The sequence below is a fragment of the Corvus brachyrhynchos genome, unplaced genomic scaffold (genome assembly GCF_000691975.1).
Source record: "Corvus brachyrhynchos isolate BGI_N302 unplaced genomic scaffold, ASM69197v1 scaffold188, whole genome shotgun sequence".
Lineage (NCBI taxonomy): Eukaryota > Metazoa > Chordata > Aves > Passeriformes > Corvidae > Corvus > Corvus brachyrhynchos.
In genome coordinates this window covers 119,725-136,321 of record NW_008239647.1, presented here as the reverse complement: position 1 = coordinate 136,321, position 16,597 = coordinate 119,725, and the positions used below count along the sequence as shown (strand labels likewise).

Below are 16,597 nucleotides of genomic sequence, written 5' to 3'. Positions count from 1 at the left end.
TATATCATATAAAAAAATTACAAAAACATAATGTGGAATACGAAATCATCCTGCAAGAAATAAAGGAATAATCTGCCTGGGCACCTGGTGGATAGGACAGGAGGTAATTCATTAGTAACTAAGGGAAACTTTCTAACTGTAAGGTTACTGAAGGACTGGAGAAGTTTCCCATAGGATGCAGTTCTATCTTTTCTTTTAATTTCTTGAAGAACAGATAAGACAAATGCCTGACAGGGTTGCTTTGGGTATAGCTGATTCTGCCTTGGAGTTAAAGGATAAGTTAAGATGACCTCTTGAGATGGATTCCAGCTCCCTCTTAGCTCTAGTCTCTGTTCATTCTACCCTTTCTATGTACCTACAGCAGTACATCGGAAGGCAATTAAAACATTTAAAAAACACATTTTGTATTTTTTCCTCCTAAAACAAGCAAATTAATGATACTAATAAAAATGGTTTGCTCACTGCACTCCCTTAGTGTGCTCTAATTAAAACACTGAAATATTTGTGCTTCATATGGGAGCTCTGCTTACTGTTGAAATCCAGACTTGTGTAATCTGCTTTTTTCACAGCTAAATCTGCAGGCAGCAGTAGGAACAAGACTAGGTCCAATCTTCTTGAGACCAACAGCAAAGGAAATGAGAGCCCAGCCACTAGTTATCTTGGCATAAATAAGTATATATCTTTCCCAGACTAGCAAAAGTAAACATGGATACACAATACGCCATCACAGCTATTAGTCTGCCTAGCCTTAGCTTGCCTTGCCCTTTACCAAGTGTACTAAGCACATTAGTAAAAACTCATCTTCCCTGACATTTCCCAGTGCAGCTCTAGCAGGTAATGCCCATGTTAAATCGGATTCTTTCACCGGAAATGTCTGCTGGGTGCCTGAATTACAGCAGTCACGGAGTATCCCCAAGCCTGCTTGCTGGGACTCCAGCCCCCGCAGAGACTCAGGCAGCCCAAGCTGTTTGGCAGCTGAAAGCAGGTTTTGTGATCTCAGTTATGCAGCAACTGCTCCCACGTTGGCAGGATACCTCTCTGGCACACATGCATAGGCTTTTCCTGGTCATACTTGTAAAAGGCTCCTGGGAAGGTGCCTAGATAGAGTCAGGTTATTAATGCAGAGCACAGGATTAAAACAGCATGAATGTCAGAGTAGCCCTCCTGATGCTTGTACAGTGAGGGACATCCCTAGGCAGAGGCAAAGCCTTGTTTTCTCTGCCCCAACATGTGCTCTCTTCTAGGGGCAATCCCTGGCTCCTTGCCTGCTCTCACAGCAGCTTCCTGCTGCTGGGTCCTTGTGCACAAGCCTGCACTTGGTCTCTCTTAGTGAAGAACCTTCCCAGAAGATGTGCAGTTACACTGCCTGCATTGTGTCACCTCAAAGCAGGTGTTAGTGGCCTTGTTGTCAAAGCGAGAAGGAGAGGAGGGTCCCACATGTGGCTGAGCAATGAACAGTCCCAGTTCTGTGGTCAGCTCACAGGGTCCTGCTCCTGGCTCACAAAGGCTCACCCTTTCAGTGCAGAGATTCTTTTGGTCTATTTACTGGGAGTAGCAGCAATAATCTTCCAGAAAAAATGAAGCCAATAACTACAGTGTACTCACAATAATGGGTACTCCCAGCACCTAGTGCGGGACCTTATCCCAGGAGTCTTCCTGAATGTCTTACAGTTAGATGCTCACATGTTTCCAGTAAACAAAACACCTTCCCAGACTTAGCCTACGGTTTTACTCTGTATCCAGTACACTGCCTGGAAAGAAAAACAAACCAAAAGATAGGATGCACAAATCTTTAAATCTGGACAGAAAAAGAGAAGAAATAAGAAGAGAATAAGGAGCTGTTAATTATTCCAGCCCTTCTGGCAGCCAAAAAACAGAATAAATGTAGGGAGGGCATGCCTCAGAATTCTTCTCTTTTATATGGAAATGTGGAATGTGCTGTTAAAACTAGATTAACTGCTCTGAATTAATAAAATACCAACCCTGAACATTTATTCAAAATTCAGGCCAAACTTCAAGCTGCTTTGAGGTTGACAAACAAAAACAAAGACTTGTATTACCTCCTGCTTACATTATTTTTTGGTTTTGATCAGCACAGAAACACTTCAGTGCCTTGTCTCTGTCTAAGCAAAATCCAGTCATGCTGGAATGCCTCCAGAAAATCTTCCCAAATCCATTCAAATGCTGCACTCTTGGGAGATCCAGGTAAATGGGATAAGCTTGCAGATTCTTTCACGTTTCAGAATCTTTCTTGTCTTCAGTAATTTTTCATTTTCTGAATATTTCTCTACTTCAGCACAGAGAGCAAATGCTAGGGATGTGACATACATACTAACCACTGGTGAAAGTAGGTTGAAGGAGAACGGATTTACCAATTAAGTTGCAAAGGGCATTAAGAGAAGAGAATTCCTTTTAATCGGAGGAAGCAAGAAAGATTGTCCTTCCTTTCTGGACTTCAGTGTTCTAATATGATATAAACCACTCTAGACCACAGTGAATTATCAGCCTATAGGTATCTTATTTTCCCCTCTTTATTAGCTAGTGGTGTCTTTCTTGGTCTAAGAAGAGCAAAATACGTTCACAGTATTTCCATTTTCCAATGAGTATAAATACAATGTCTTATAGGGTAAGCCATCAGGTTATCTACTACCCACTTACAAAGACTTCTTTTGTAACACCTTTTCCTTTTCTAAATGCACTGTCCCATGGGAAAAGAAAGAAAACCTATCTTTAAAAGTCCCTTCCAGAACCAGCAGCAGGAAAAATGTATGTTTCTGCATATACACTGAGAGTGGGGGCATGGGATGTGAGAGAGCATATCCAAAGGAAGAAAATACAGAGATTTTTCTTTTTTATTTAAGTATAATACTTCTACTACACTAACATATATATTCCCCAACATGGGTCATAGTTAAAGCACTGTTTTGGATAAGAAATGATCATGTTTACTAATTTTAGTCCTTTAAAAATTTTCATTCATGGGAGCTCTGAGATAAACTGAAAACCAAGGAATGAGAACTTAAATTAGTGAATTTTCTTTTTGAAATGAGACTTACAGTAGCTCACAAAAGTGATATTTGTTACAGTAACTGGCTATGGAGGAAGGTTTCTCACTGCAGCACGAGGAAACCGAAGTATTATCCATTGAGCCGCAGCTGACATTCAATATTTTCATCAAAAGATACCAGGATAGAAACTAAAATATAAAATACCAGCTTACCATATATTTGTCTTGTGTGGCACAGAAGATGAATGTTCTATCTTGTGAGCGTTCAGGATTTCCAGCAATGAACAGCTTAGTCCCAGCTACTGTCGCATCCTCCACCCTTTTCTTTGACCCATCCAGACATCCTGGTACTTCTGTTAATGGCCTGGGTCCTCTTGCATGCTGCCACCATAAGCAAGTCCATGAATGTTGTATGAATCAGCATGCATCTTATGCTGGCTACAATTAAAATGCAAGAGTGACAGAAGTCTCAAAGGAATTTCCAATTGTAACTATTCTGAATAGAACAACCTCCTTAGAGATCTCAGAGTCTTTGGGGACTATATAACTTTAATATTTAATTGTAGAAATGAGGAATAGTGTTTTGCCCATGGTAATGCAGAATAACAGTTGGAGCTGGACTAGAACTCCAGTGTCTCACCATCATTTCTATCTTTAACCCTAAAATCACCTAATTTATATGGGGGGGAAAGAAAAGAAAAGAAAAAAAAAACAAAAACAAAAAACAAAACAACAACAAAAAAAAAACAAAACCCCCAAAACCAAAAAACAAACAAACAAACAAACAACAACAAAAAAAAAACCCAAAACATTTCAGGTGGACCACACCAGCAACGGGGCTGAATCACTCCAGAGAGAATGATAGTAAAGGAGGTAGACAATGCTGTAGGTAATAGATTATTAGGTCTACCATAATGCCCAGTTTTGTCATCTTAATTTACAGAAAATGTTGTAATATCCTTAATAAAATGTGATAAGGGAGGCATGCAGATAGCTAATTCTGAAGCATGTGCCCCTAACAAGACAACAAAATGAGGAACTGTGGCATTCCACAGATAGCAAAAGGAAAGTAATAGATGTGCTGATGGCCCACCCTGACCTGGGAAAGGTCTAAGGGGTAGTGCATGTAAAACTGGAGGACATTATATGCAACAGCTGGGAGGTGCAAGCTTGGCAGAATTGACAACCAAAGAATTACCAGGGCAGCCCTACCATAATTACTAATTAAATAAAAAATTATATAGTCAGAAAAAAACTGTGCTAGAGGGAGAAAAATAACCAGTGTTTTGCTTCTTTGGGGAGGGGATAATAGGAAGGTCATGCTGGTGAGCAAGTGGAGAAAAAGGGAATGTGAAGTGAAGCCATTCCAAAGATTGGAGCTGGTGCACTTTGTTCAGGGTGGTCACCCCAATGCTGACCAGGGAGTGTCCAGAGGGCAAAGACCCTCTTGTCAGTTCACTCCTTTCCCTATTTCACAGCTGCCTGTGCACTGGAATTTGAAGGTATCCTGAAAGCAAAGGTAGATGCTGTGTATTTGAAAGCCAAGAGCATTGTACCAAAGAGGCTGCACTAAATCGACGAAAGGTTTGCCTGCCCTAAAAACACTGTGTAAAGTCACAGGCCTTTTAGAGCATGAAAGATGCCAGTAAATTGAAAAGGACTCAGAGAAATGCAACAACAAATGATTAGGAGACAGATGGACTCACAAAAAAAAAAATTAAAAGAACTGAATAGGAGGATAAAAGGAGGTCATGCCAGGCAAAGACTGTAAATAACAAGGATAAAATAAATTATTTAAGACTGTAAAAGGAAATATAATCCACTGTCACAGTATAGTACTGAGCAGAGGAAAATTCAGTCAGCAAATCTGGAAAAAAAGTTTCTTTTCTGGTCCAATAGGTTGAAGAATAGGTTCCCAAAGGACATGATGGATATTGTATGGCCTGAAGAAATTTAAACTTAGAATCACAAAAATCAAGAATAGATGTCAGCAGGGGTGGAAAATCAGACTTAAAATAGTAAGCAAATCATATGTGCTAAGACACTTTCCTATTTCTCTTTTTTACATCTTTATTGTGGCAACACATTGGGAAGATTGTGTATGTATGTTTTATTGTTATTATTATTTGATATATGTGTTGAGAAGAACTTCCTTAACCTGCTAGCTAAATATTTATCAAGAAATTGTGTTTGCCTCAGAAACATTTGTATTGTAATGATATTATTTTGAATCTTTTGAAGTCTAAAATTGATTACAAATATTTTGAAGCTCAACCTGAATACCTTAGAAAGGTTAATGATTCATTTTCCTTGATTAGATGATCCCTTGCAATGCAAATATTAGCATGTAAGTATTTAAATTTCTGAATTTTTTAAAAATGTATGCATGTGGCTTTGAAATTTGCCTTTCAAGTTTGTGTCAGTTGCAAAATAATCAGGTGGTAACACCAAGGGAATACACAAGAGACCTGCACTTAATCTTAACAGAAATAAACTGAATAAATGTATTTATTCACAAAAACTTTCTCGAAGTGTTTGCCTTGCTCTGGTTTAATTACACAGCACTCTCATTCCTGTTGAACAATAAAGATTGCTGCAATTTTTCAATAGACATACAATGAACCAGGATATTCAGCACTGATTTGCGGGGGGATGCTGGAATAGACCCTCAGGACACAGATCAGGAAAACATTTAAATTCTTGCCTTTTCAAGGCAGCAAAAATTAAATATTTTCCAGAAATTAGAGCCACTTTCAATTCTTTTCTGAACAAAGGGCTTAGGACTGTCAATTGTTATGTGTGGCCAAATGGGCCCTGTGAAGGCTTGAATCCACGACCACACCAAATATAATCACAGTATCAGTATCATAGAATGGTTTGGGTTGGAAGGGACGTTAAAAATCATCTAGTTTCCAACCCACCTGCCATGGGAAGGGACATTCTTCACCAGACCAGGTTGTTCAAAGCCCCATCCAAACTGGTCTTGAACACTTCCAGGGACGGGGCATCCACAGCTTCCCTGGGCAACCTGTTCCAGTGCCCCACCATGATCATAGTAAAGAATTTCTTCCTCATAACTAATCTAAACCTACCCTCTTTCAGTTTAAAGCCATTCCTCCTTGTCTTATCAATCCATGCCATCGTAAAAGTCTTTCTCCAGCCCTCTTGCAGCCCTATTTAGGCACTGGAAGGTGCTGTAAGCTCTTTCTGGAGCCTTCTCTTCTCCAGTCTGAACAACATCAACTCCCTTATCCTCTCTTCACAGGACAAATGCTCCAACTCTCTGATTAACTTGGTGGTGTCCTCTGGACTTGGTCCAACAGGTCCATGTCCTTCTTATGTTGGGGACCCTAGAGCTGGATGCAGGACATGAGTGGAGTCTCACAAGAGCAGTGTAGAGGAGGAGAATCCCCTCCCTCACCTGCTGGCCACGCTGCTTTTGATGCAACCCAGGACAGTGTTGACTTTCTGGGCTGTGAGTGTACGTGGCTGCGTCATGTTGAGCTTCTCATCCACCAGCATCCCCAGGTCCTTCTCCATCAGGCTGCTCTCAGTGTGTTCTCTACTCAGGTTGTATTTGTGCTTGGGATTTCCCCAAGTCACAGGCAGGATCTTGGCCTTGTTGAATTTCATGAGGTTCACACAGGCCACCTCTCAAGATTATGAAGACCCCTCTTCACAGCATCCCTTCCCCTCAGCATGTTGACTGAATGACACAGCTTGGTGTCATCATCAAACTTGCTGAGGATGCACTCAATCCGGCTGTCCATGTCACCAACTAAGATGGTAAACAGCAACAGTCCCAATACTGATCCCTGAGGAACGCCACTTATCACTGCTCTCCCACTCATCACTGCTCTCCACTTGGGCATTGAGCTGTTGACCACAACTGTTTGAGTGTGACCATCCAGCCAGTTCCCTATCCACCAAATGGTCCATCCATCAAACCCATGTCTATCCACTTTAGAGACAAGGATGTTGTGTGACAGTGTCAAATGTTTTGGATTATGTCAGTTGCTCTTCCCTTATCCACCAGCACTGTAAGGCTACCATATTTGTAAGTTATGATTTGCCCTTGGTGAAGTTGTGTTGTCACCAATCACCTTCTTATTTTACATATGTATTAGCTTAGTTTCCAGGAGGATCTGATCTAAGATTTTGCCAGTCTCAGAGGTGAGACTGACTTAATTCCTCAGGTCTTCCTCATTTCCCATTTTTAAAAATGCGCATCGTGTTTCCACTTTTCTGGTCAGTGGGAACTTCACTGGACAGATCTCAAGTAAGATGAATAGTGGCTTAGCCACTCCTTCTGCCCATTCTCTCAGAACCCATGGATGAATCTCACCAGGTCCCATGGACTTGTGCACCTTCAGATTCCTTAGATGGTCTCAAAACTGATCTTTACAGTAGGGAGCTCACTCTCACAGTCCCTGCCTTTAATTTCTGTGATTTGGGCGGAGTGTCTGGGGCACTTGCCAGTGAATACTGAGGTAAAAAAATCATAGAGAACCTCTCCATGTCCTGTATAATCAGGTCTCCTGTTCCTTATGGACAGGGCCCACATTTCCCCTAGTCTTTATTTTATAACAGACATGCCTATAGAAGCTTCTCTTGTTGCCTTTAACATCCTTGGTCAGATGAAATACTCTTAAGCATTTCTATTATTTTCCTGTCTAGAACAGATAGAATTAGATAGAATTTCTATTCTGATTCTTTCTAGATTTTCTACTCTATTACATAATTAGATATAATTACATAATAACCATGATAGCTGTTAAAACCTTCTTCATGGGAAAGCCACTTGAGGAAAGCTTTCCTGAGAAAGCAGAACAAGAGTTGCACTGCAGACTTTATGCAAAATGTTTTGGGGGATAGTGGCAGGGGGTCATATCACACAGGACTGCTTCTCACCCTCATAAACCCAAAGAGCCTACCTGTAATTTCTCATCTGTGTCCCATAATTCAAAATAACCCAACCACTTTCCTAAATCAGGGGTGTTCCTGCACTGGACAGCAACACACTCAACAGTAAAGGAAAAAAAGAAACAGGAACCATTTTCTGTAAGAACTTCAAATGTAAATTTATGCTGTCCCTACTACACCAGATAAAATGAGATGGACTGCCTGATCCTGGTCATTTAAACCAAAGATATTTTAAAAGGTAACTTTAAAGTCTTATTTGAAATAATAATTTTCTCAACTTTGGCCTGGATTCCATTGTTCCATTGTCACCTCTAAAGTTATTATATCCCACATGGACAAGTGGTTCCACTGTTCTGGGGTCATATGTTTCATTTTAAGTGTAAAAGTGTGAAGCATATTACTAGGTGTGATATAAAAATTACTTGTCAGCATTAGCCTACCTGTTCCCTTAAACTGCCCTGTTTAAAGTACATAATTTTCCACTTAGGCAGCAGAAAACCACATTCTGTTCCCATTTGCCTTAAGATAAAGTCGGAAAAACTCTGGCAACTTTAATATAGTTTCTACTGACTTCCAGCAGGGAAACTGAGGACAAAGTTTGGTCGTTGAGATTCACCTACTGTTTGAGTGGAAAGGATCTACTATCTCCATGATACTAAGGAAGAAAGTAATTTGTAATATAAATAATATCAATAAATCAATAGTGAGGTCTCTATAGCTAGAGTTGAGATACAGATCTTTCAGTACCTCAAACACTCACAGACTTAGATGAAGTGCCTCTTCATCATTGCTGGGGAAGGTAAGCCTAAAAATGTAAAATTGAAACTAAGTGGCCTGGTTTAATTTTCTGGTTTTGCTGAATGTCCACAGTTAAGTCAATGAGACACAGGATTACACATCATCTCTAGAAATCAGTCCAGATATTTAAATCCCTAATTCATATTGTTTCAGAATTTGGAATACATGTCTTCCCTAGAGATGTAGAAAGGATAGAAACCCCGAGCAAGGAAGTTGTATTTTGGGCATACCCTAATTAGCTGTATGTAAACTGTTGTGTTGACAGAGCCTTGAACATCACAGCCCACATTAGTCCAGGCCTGGATGCCCTCCATGCAGACTACATCAGTCCAGCTTTTCTAATAATTTCAAGCATGGCTGACAACACAGGCAGGGCTGCACTGTGCTAAAGAACAACAGCTCATTTAAAGAAGATAAAAACCCCATGCATAGTACCTCAACAGGATTGCAAAGCCTGCAATTATGACAGACACATATCACAAAATATCCACCTTTTGGGAGATTTAAAAATGTTCATGTGTCTGTGGACACCTTTTCAGGTGCAGTCTTTGCTTCCCTGCACATAGGTGAAACAGCAAAACATGCATGTTGGCATTTTTTTGCAAGCATTTGCATCATTGGGCATTCCTCAAGAAATTAAAACAGACAATGATCCAGCTTACAGAGGACGAACCCTTGACACATTTCTGAAAAATTGGGGTGTTCATCACATATTTAACATTCCTAATTCTTCTACGGGCCAAGCCGTCATTGAAAGAACACACCACACCTTAAAATCCCTTTTGGATAAACAGAAAAGGGGGGAAGCAGAGGCTACGCCTCAGATGCAGTTGAACAAAGCTTTGTATGTTTTAAATTTCTTGAATAGCTCCTTTGCAGAACCTACTCCACCAATTATCAGGCATTTTTCAAATAGTACTCAGGCAAAATTGAGGGAAAATCCTTTAGTCCTGATCAAAGATTTATAGACCGGAAAGATCGAGGGTCCATTTCAACTAATAACTTGTGGCAAAGGGTATGCCTGTGTCTCAACAGGTGCAGGACCAAAGTGGATTCCAGCAAAAAACGTGAAACATTATCAAGTTCAGAAACAAGTAGGAATCGACTCTGGGAACAAGGAGGCGAGCACGCAGACATAAATCAGTGTCAATACTGCTGTTGATGTCACAGACATCAGTTATCTTTCTGTGCAAGAACTGTGGACTAAGTCTTATGCAAAAGTGTGGGAAAGTTAATGGTGTAAATTTTATATGTAAGAGTGTGGTACAAGTTGTGTTGCAGATCAGAGATTTCTGTGTGAGATAAAGCTGTTGAGCATGAAGCTCAATCAGGTATTATACTTGTGCCTTATTATCTCACTGACTGCCTTAAGCAATGCAGCTTTGCCAGTGAAACAACCAAAAGAAAATGTCTGGGAGACTCTGGCCAATGCATCAGGCCTAGACACCATTTGTCTAGACCAAAGAAACCATTCTCAACATGTTTGATTGGCTTACCAGCAGACAAATGGCCACCTTCCAAACATGCTAATCTAAAACTTTCACAATTCGGTTCGAATCCAGTGGAAAGTTGGGATGTTTGGACCAAATCCCTTCCTGAGGCTCCTTATGAACCTTAAAAATTGGAAATTCTTGGTTCAGTAAAGATGGAGTTTTGTGTCATATTCAGTTCTCCAGGGTTGAAACAAAATAGAGACAAAATAACAGATGTTACTCCAAATTACAAAATATATAGAAATGCAACATCTTGGTGCAATTCAACAGTAAAAATGAACACACCGTCCAACCAGGTTCCATTGCAATTGCCACGAGGGATGTTTCTCATTTGTGGGGACAGAATTTGGCCTGCAATCCCCTAAAATATCAAAGGTGGTCCATGCAGTTTTGGGAAGCTTTCCTTGATAATACCTAACGCAAAAATGATAAAAGAACATCAGCATAGGGAAAAAAGATTTGTTGAGCAATATACATCTGATTGGAGCTTGGAATTTTGGACAAAGGTTTACTGCAGCTCTCCTTTTACCTGGTGCTGCTGCAGGAGCAGCCTTGAGACAATTGGATCAATTAGGCTGTTGGCTAAGTAAGAACTCTCATACTGTCTCTCTTGCACTGAGCGATACATTAACTGATGTTCAGAGTGTGAGACAAGCAACTCTGCAAAACCAAGCAGCAATTGATTATCTTCTATTAGTGCATGGACATGGATGTGAAGAATTTGAAGGTATGTGTTGTATGAATTTGTCGGATCATTCGAAATTAATTCATGAAAGTATACGGCAATTAGAGAATGGAATAGCTAAACTTGGAGAAGAAAGTGGATCTTTGTTGAACGATGTGTTCAGTTGGTTTGACCTTACACCCTTATGGAGAAAACTTTTGAAGATAGGTTTGTATGTGTTGATTGTTGTTGTAATTCTTTTAGTATTTGTGCCATGTATACTTCACCTTGCTAGATGAGCCACGGACAAAGCTGTCAAGGAAGTGGTTTTGGTTCAAAGAGGAGGGGGAGATGTGGGAAACCAGAATAGAGAGAATACTTCTCTGTCTGTTTTGAAGGGTTCTATCCCCCTGAACAACACTGTTTTTGACCTTCATCCATGAAGAAAATTGCCTACCCTCTGGGAAGAATTAGAATCTACAATGGTGTGAATTAGGTGATAGAATATGTAAGATTGACACAGGGTGAAAATTTTAGAGGTTTTGGGTTTATTAATATAGTAAATAGATAAAAGCAAGAAACATCAAAATGGAGGATTGTTGTTGTTCTCCAGACCTTCTTCTTCTTCTTCATATACTCCATATTCTGCGGTAGAAGTAGTCTGGGATGACTGGATAAAGAATTCCGCAGTTCCTGCCTGCGTGACCAGATGAATTATTAGACATTGGTAGAAAAGTGAAAATACCTTGTGTTTGAAGTTTTCATTGGATAATTTACCTTTCAGAAGGCTGTGCAATCTTGATAATTCAGCTTTTGCTGCATTCTCTGCTTCATGCTATGTCTGGGTCACGTCAGTGGCTTGTACTTTTCTGATAAGACTTAATAAACAACTTCAGAAGAGAAGGCCAAAAGTCCTGTTTGTCTCTGACTCCTGGCAAAGACCTTAAAAAGTCTCCGCCATCAGGGGAGACACAATTAAGGCATGGACCACGTCACATAGTGTCAGCTTGCTCAGTATAATCCACGAAGAGAGCCTCACCTTGGAAAATGGGAAGCTGGGAGCTGAACTCAGATGCCTTCAGTCATAGACCTATACTTTACAAGCGGACAGCTTAGTTCTTTCCCTCTTTTATTTAGTCAATTATTTTGAACAGCTAGCTACTCTTTGCAAAGCTAGAAGTGGGAGTGGGTGATTTCAGCACTGCAGGCTGAAAAGCCTGTAGCTTGGTATGCAGTGTGTTCTTTGTATGTGTGACTGTATACAAAGGCAGGGAAAAGAGAAATGTATTCTGCAGGAGCTGTTTAATGGCCAAAGCAACATAATGTTCAAACAGCACAAAACCTCAATTTTTTCTCAGTGTGCCATGATATTAGGGTAGGGAATTAGTGACAAGGAAGAGAGCATCTGACTGAGCAACGAGCAGCAGTCTCTGCATGAGTCTCACTAAAGCTAGGCTTCCAAAGACTGAGCAGTACCCATGTCATTCTCTTCAATCACAACTGTGACAGCTCTTCCCTTCATTGACTACTGTTAATGATGGCTGAGCAAGCTGGAGGGAGACAGTAGCTGAGTCAGAGCAAGCAGAAGACTGACCTTGTTTGAAATGGTAGTAGCAAAACTGGTGGTCACAGATGAAGGCATCTGAAAAAACAGTTATCTCCTTTAATAAGGCAAATATTATATCCAGGAAGAGGTCTCCACAACAGAAAACGGCACATACTTGTCTCAAGCCTCCTTCCATACCACCATAAACCTCAATTGTCCATCCCTTTCTTCTACCTGTGAACTAGCATGCATTCACTTGCATTTGCTGCTAATTTTTTATGGGTGGCAGAAAGAATTCTCCAAATATTCACCTTCTGAGACCCTGTAAGAGGATGAACCGATAGTTAGGGCACAGCCTCACTTATTCCCACACATTTGGGACACTAGCATAGTGCTGTTAAAGCCCTCCATACCGAGAAGTCAGATGGATGAACAGATGAGACCATCGTGAAAAAGTGATCCACTGTCTACAGGTTGCTGGTCCTGAGTAGGATGTGTGAAACAATCAACAGGGTTAACTTTTTTCTCAGGCAGTAATGGATTAAGTTGCCTATCTAAAAGAGTCACATCAGCATGCCAAATAAAGAAAAGTCTTTGGATTATTAACTTGTTTTAATCACTGAAAGAAAGATCCTTTTTATTTAAGAATTTCCCTAGTCCATTGTCATCCTTTCTTCTCTGCATATCCAGGCATGTCTAGGGCTGTCTTGATCACTGAGGGAGAAGTTCATTTTCAGGAAGAGATCCTGTGCCCTGTGATTTTAGTTGTGAATTCATAGCCCTGTTAGTTATCTGTAAAAACTTAATTGGTTGTTGTACTGCAGTCAGGAATAGCAAGACGAAACTGTCTCTATGCAGCAACATTTTGGTGGGATGGCAGGAAAAGCGACACAATTATGAACACCTGCATCTGGACTGCAGTTATAAGTGAACCTCTATTGCCTCCAGCTTTTCTGGGCTTTCATTTTGCTGGTAACAGAGTAATTCCACATTTTACCAGCCCTACGTGTTCAGCACCTCCTTACTGTATTTCCTCATGGTTTGGCACTGAGCCACAAAAGTTGGAATCATCTCTGCTGCACAAAGATGGAGATGGAGGTTTGAGGAAGGCATCATCAAGCTGTAAAGTTCAGCCTCATAAGGAGATCTGGATATCTTGGAAGTTCAGATGAAGTTCATTTATGTCTCTAAAATCTAAGGATAAAACCATTAAAAAATACTATGCTTTAGAGGGGGGAAGGAGAAGCAGAGGGGAAATAATCTAAAAATCCCTTCCCTGTTGATATGATTTTAAAATAAACTTCAAAAATAGCACTTGCTTACAAGGAAGGAGTAAAAGAAGACTCATTTTTCTGTACCTTTCAGAGCTAATGGACTAAGAGAAGTGACAGGCAGACTATAGTTTAGAAAGCTGTATTTTACTTGATATTTTATTTAAAATTTTTTTGAGTATCAAATATCTATCTATAGAATGCCCTCTCATATAAGGACATGCCTGTCTGCCAGATAAAGCAGCATGAAGTACAGAGAAAAATGCTTTGAAGCCTCTTAGGAGAAAACAGTTCTACCTTAATGAAGTCCATTACGGGCCTCAGCTTTCAGTATGAGAAGGCACTTTCAAAACATGTCTAGCAATGAAAATGAGACTCTCTCATGAAGTGTAAAAGTTGTGACAAGCCAGCCACAGATGGAAATGACAAGGTTTTGCCTGCCACAGACAGTTCAGAAAACATCCCAAAGTGTACTGGAGCCACAAGGAGTTACTGGATTTCAATCAGGGCTCAGTGAAATCAATTGCAATTGGAAATGCATTAGCTGCACTGTGTATTTTCAGCAAGGTAAGAAATACATGAGAATGCTTTTCCCTTGGCATTATCCCTTCAAATGTATGAAGCTACCTGACTGAGGCTGGAAATCTATTTTTATAGTTAGGATGGAGGTATAAGACTTAGAATACAGGTTTGCTTTCCAGCTCTACACTGCCCAATTCCTGCTTGAGATTTTGTACATTTTTTTATACATGCTTCAGATCCCCCTCTGAAAAGTGAACCAATGTTTTTCTATTTATTTATGTGCATGTTCCTGTATAGCATGGGTTTTCCTCATAGTATTATGGAAATTTGTCTTTACCTTGAGGTTTCCAGCTTAATAAAAGTAATAACAATAAACAAAGTGCGGTAATATTCTGAGTTAATTCAAGATGGTGCCTCCTGATGATGTTAATAGATCTGCTATTGCTTGAAAAAGAAGGAAATCACTCTCATCTGAGAGTTTTACCTTTGGCATTCTGAATACACAATATTTGAAACTTGTTACGAATAAAGGAAAGCCAAGCTGACAGATTAAACATGAGATCTATGAAACTGAATCTTTTGCCATCACTAGATTTCACAAGATTTTCAAACTAGCCATCACATCCATTATGCCCAAAATGTTTCCAGGCCCAGAGGGACCAATAGGCAAAGAACTGAAATCCCCCATTGAAAAACTTTCTGTCAGATGCAAAGAAGCAAAAGGCTGGCACTTTCTTACTTGGAATACCATACTGACAAAATTTTAAACACATAGTATGTTTTACAGATCTCAAGCAGGTTCAGACAACTAAACCCAAACTCTGGCCAGATTTTTCCATCATGATAGAAAAAGCAGTGTGAACCTGCCATGGAAGGGGAGGGTCCTCAGGTTTTTTACACCTGTCCACTATGATTCTGCACAGATGCGTGCTCTTTCCCACTGTAAAAACGTTATATGAGCTTTCTAGTGGGCTCCTTTGCAGCTTCAATGAGTGTTTCGAGTTCTCTTCTACTGTCACAAATTAACAATGCCTTGCTTCCAGAAAAATGAACTGTGCTATGTAAATCTGCTTTAAAGTTCATACAACATTGACCACAAATACCAATTCACAAAGCAACTGTGACTTTTCTGTGGCAAAAATCCTAATTCAAGGGTTCCTTGAGAGCCCCTTCTGTGTCTGAAAACTGAAGGAAAGTAAAAACACATCTTTCTAGCTGCTACAGTCTGGTCTCTTCTGTTTGTTCATAAACTCTAACACTGACAGTGTAAAGACTGACTGATTTGGAATATTAGAATAGCAGACCTACTCTTCTGGAAATCCTTTACATGGTAATTTATCTTTGTGCAGTCTTTGCAAGCAGAACTTAGCCTCATAATTTCTATGAATTCTCTCCTTCCCTCTCCCGTATATTATCTTCATCTTCCAGACTTCTAAACCCAAGTCATTTTATTATTGATGAGCAGGATTTTTATAATGTTTGTTGAGAGATTTGATCTTAAGGACCATAAACTTAATGTCATAATTTTTTCAGCCAATACTGCTATGCAGGCCTCTCCAGTGTGAAACACGACTGCCTGAAGATGCCTTGCAGATTAGGGGTGAGAGAGAAGCTTGCAAGAGCATGAAAATTAATGTTATGCATAAATTTAATTACTTATTAAGACCCCAAGTTCAGCAGTTTAGTTAAAATAGTCTTAGTTTCTCATAAAGTGCCAACAATATTTATCCAATTCTAAAAATCATAGAATGCTTATTCTGCAGACTACATGGCAGCACATACCTGCAGCACACAGCACAGAGACACCTGTCCAGAGGTGGGAGGAGAATTCTCCTCATCATGGCTCATGAGCAGCCTGCAAGGCTTCCCTCCACAGCACCATTCCCACACCTTCAGTGGGAGATTTGAACGAAGACAAATGCCTGAACATATCTAAACTTTCTTTCAACCTCCCCATTTGACACTGAAAAGGTGATGAGGAATTTAATTGGGGCAGGAGAGGGTACATTTCCTGCAGAGTAATTTTTTCAGGCTACAGCACTTGTTTCCTCCACCCAGATCTCCTTGGCTGTCCAAACAACCAGCTATTGCACTTATCAGTGAGCTCTGAGGCAGAGCATTCTATTGAGAGAAGTCCTCAGATTTTTTTGGAGTAAGCATGCATACAAGCACTGACAAAATCTCCTCTGAGACTCTAAATCCCCAAAGTTAAGAGGGCTAGGGAAAATATGTAGCCATCCAAATGTCATGAAATAATCCTCTCTAAGTGGTGCCCTGAGATGGGTTTCACTCACTAGAACTCTTCAGAATGACAGAGGCATGGGGCTAGGGGACAAAAACCAAGGAGGGAGCACACAACTCAGGAGACAGAGA

The 16,597-nt window shown here is 40.2% G+C and overlaps 1 long non-coding RNA gene across 8 annotated transcripts in view; it reads right to left on the bottom strand.

Moving 5' to 3' along the window:
• The window catches only part of LOC108448639, a 61,254-nt gene that overhangs the window by 10,573 nt on the left and 34,084 nt on the right, over window positions 1–16,597 (bottom strand). For 7 of the 8 annotated variants that reach the window (XR_001864602.1, XR_001864599.1, XR_001864595.1 and 4 more), the window contains one exon: window positions 3,221–3,388. This is a non-coding gene — a long non-coding RNA (uncharacterized LOC108448639). Of the gene's footprint in view, window positions 1–1,605; window positions 1,752–3,220; window positions 3,389–16,597 lie in introns of all 8 variants that reach the window. The other variant, XR_001864597.1, reaches the window with a different exon arrangement.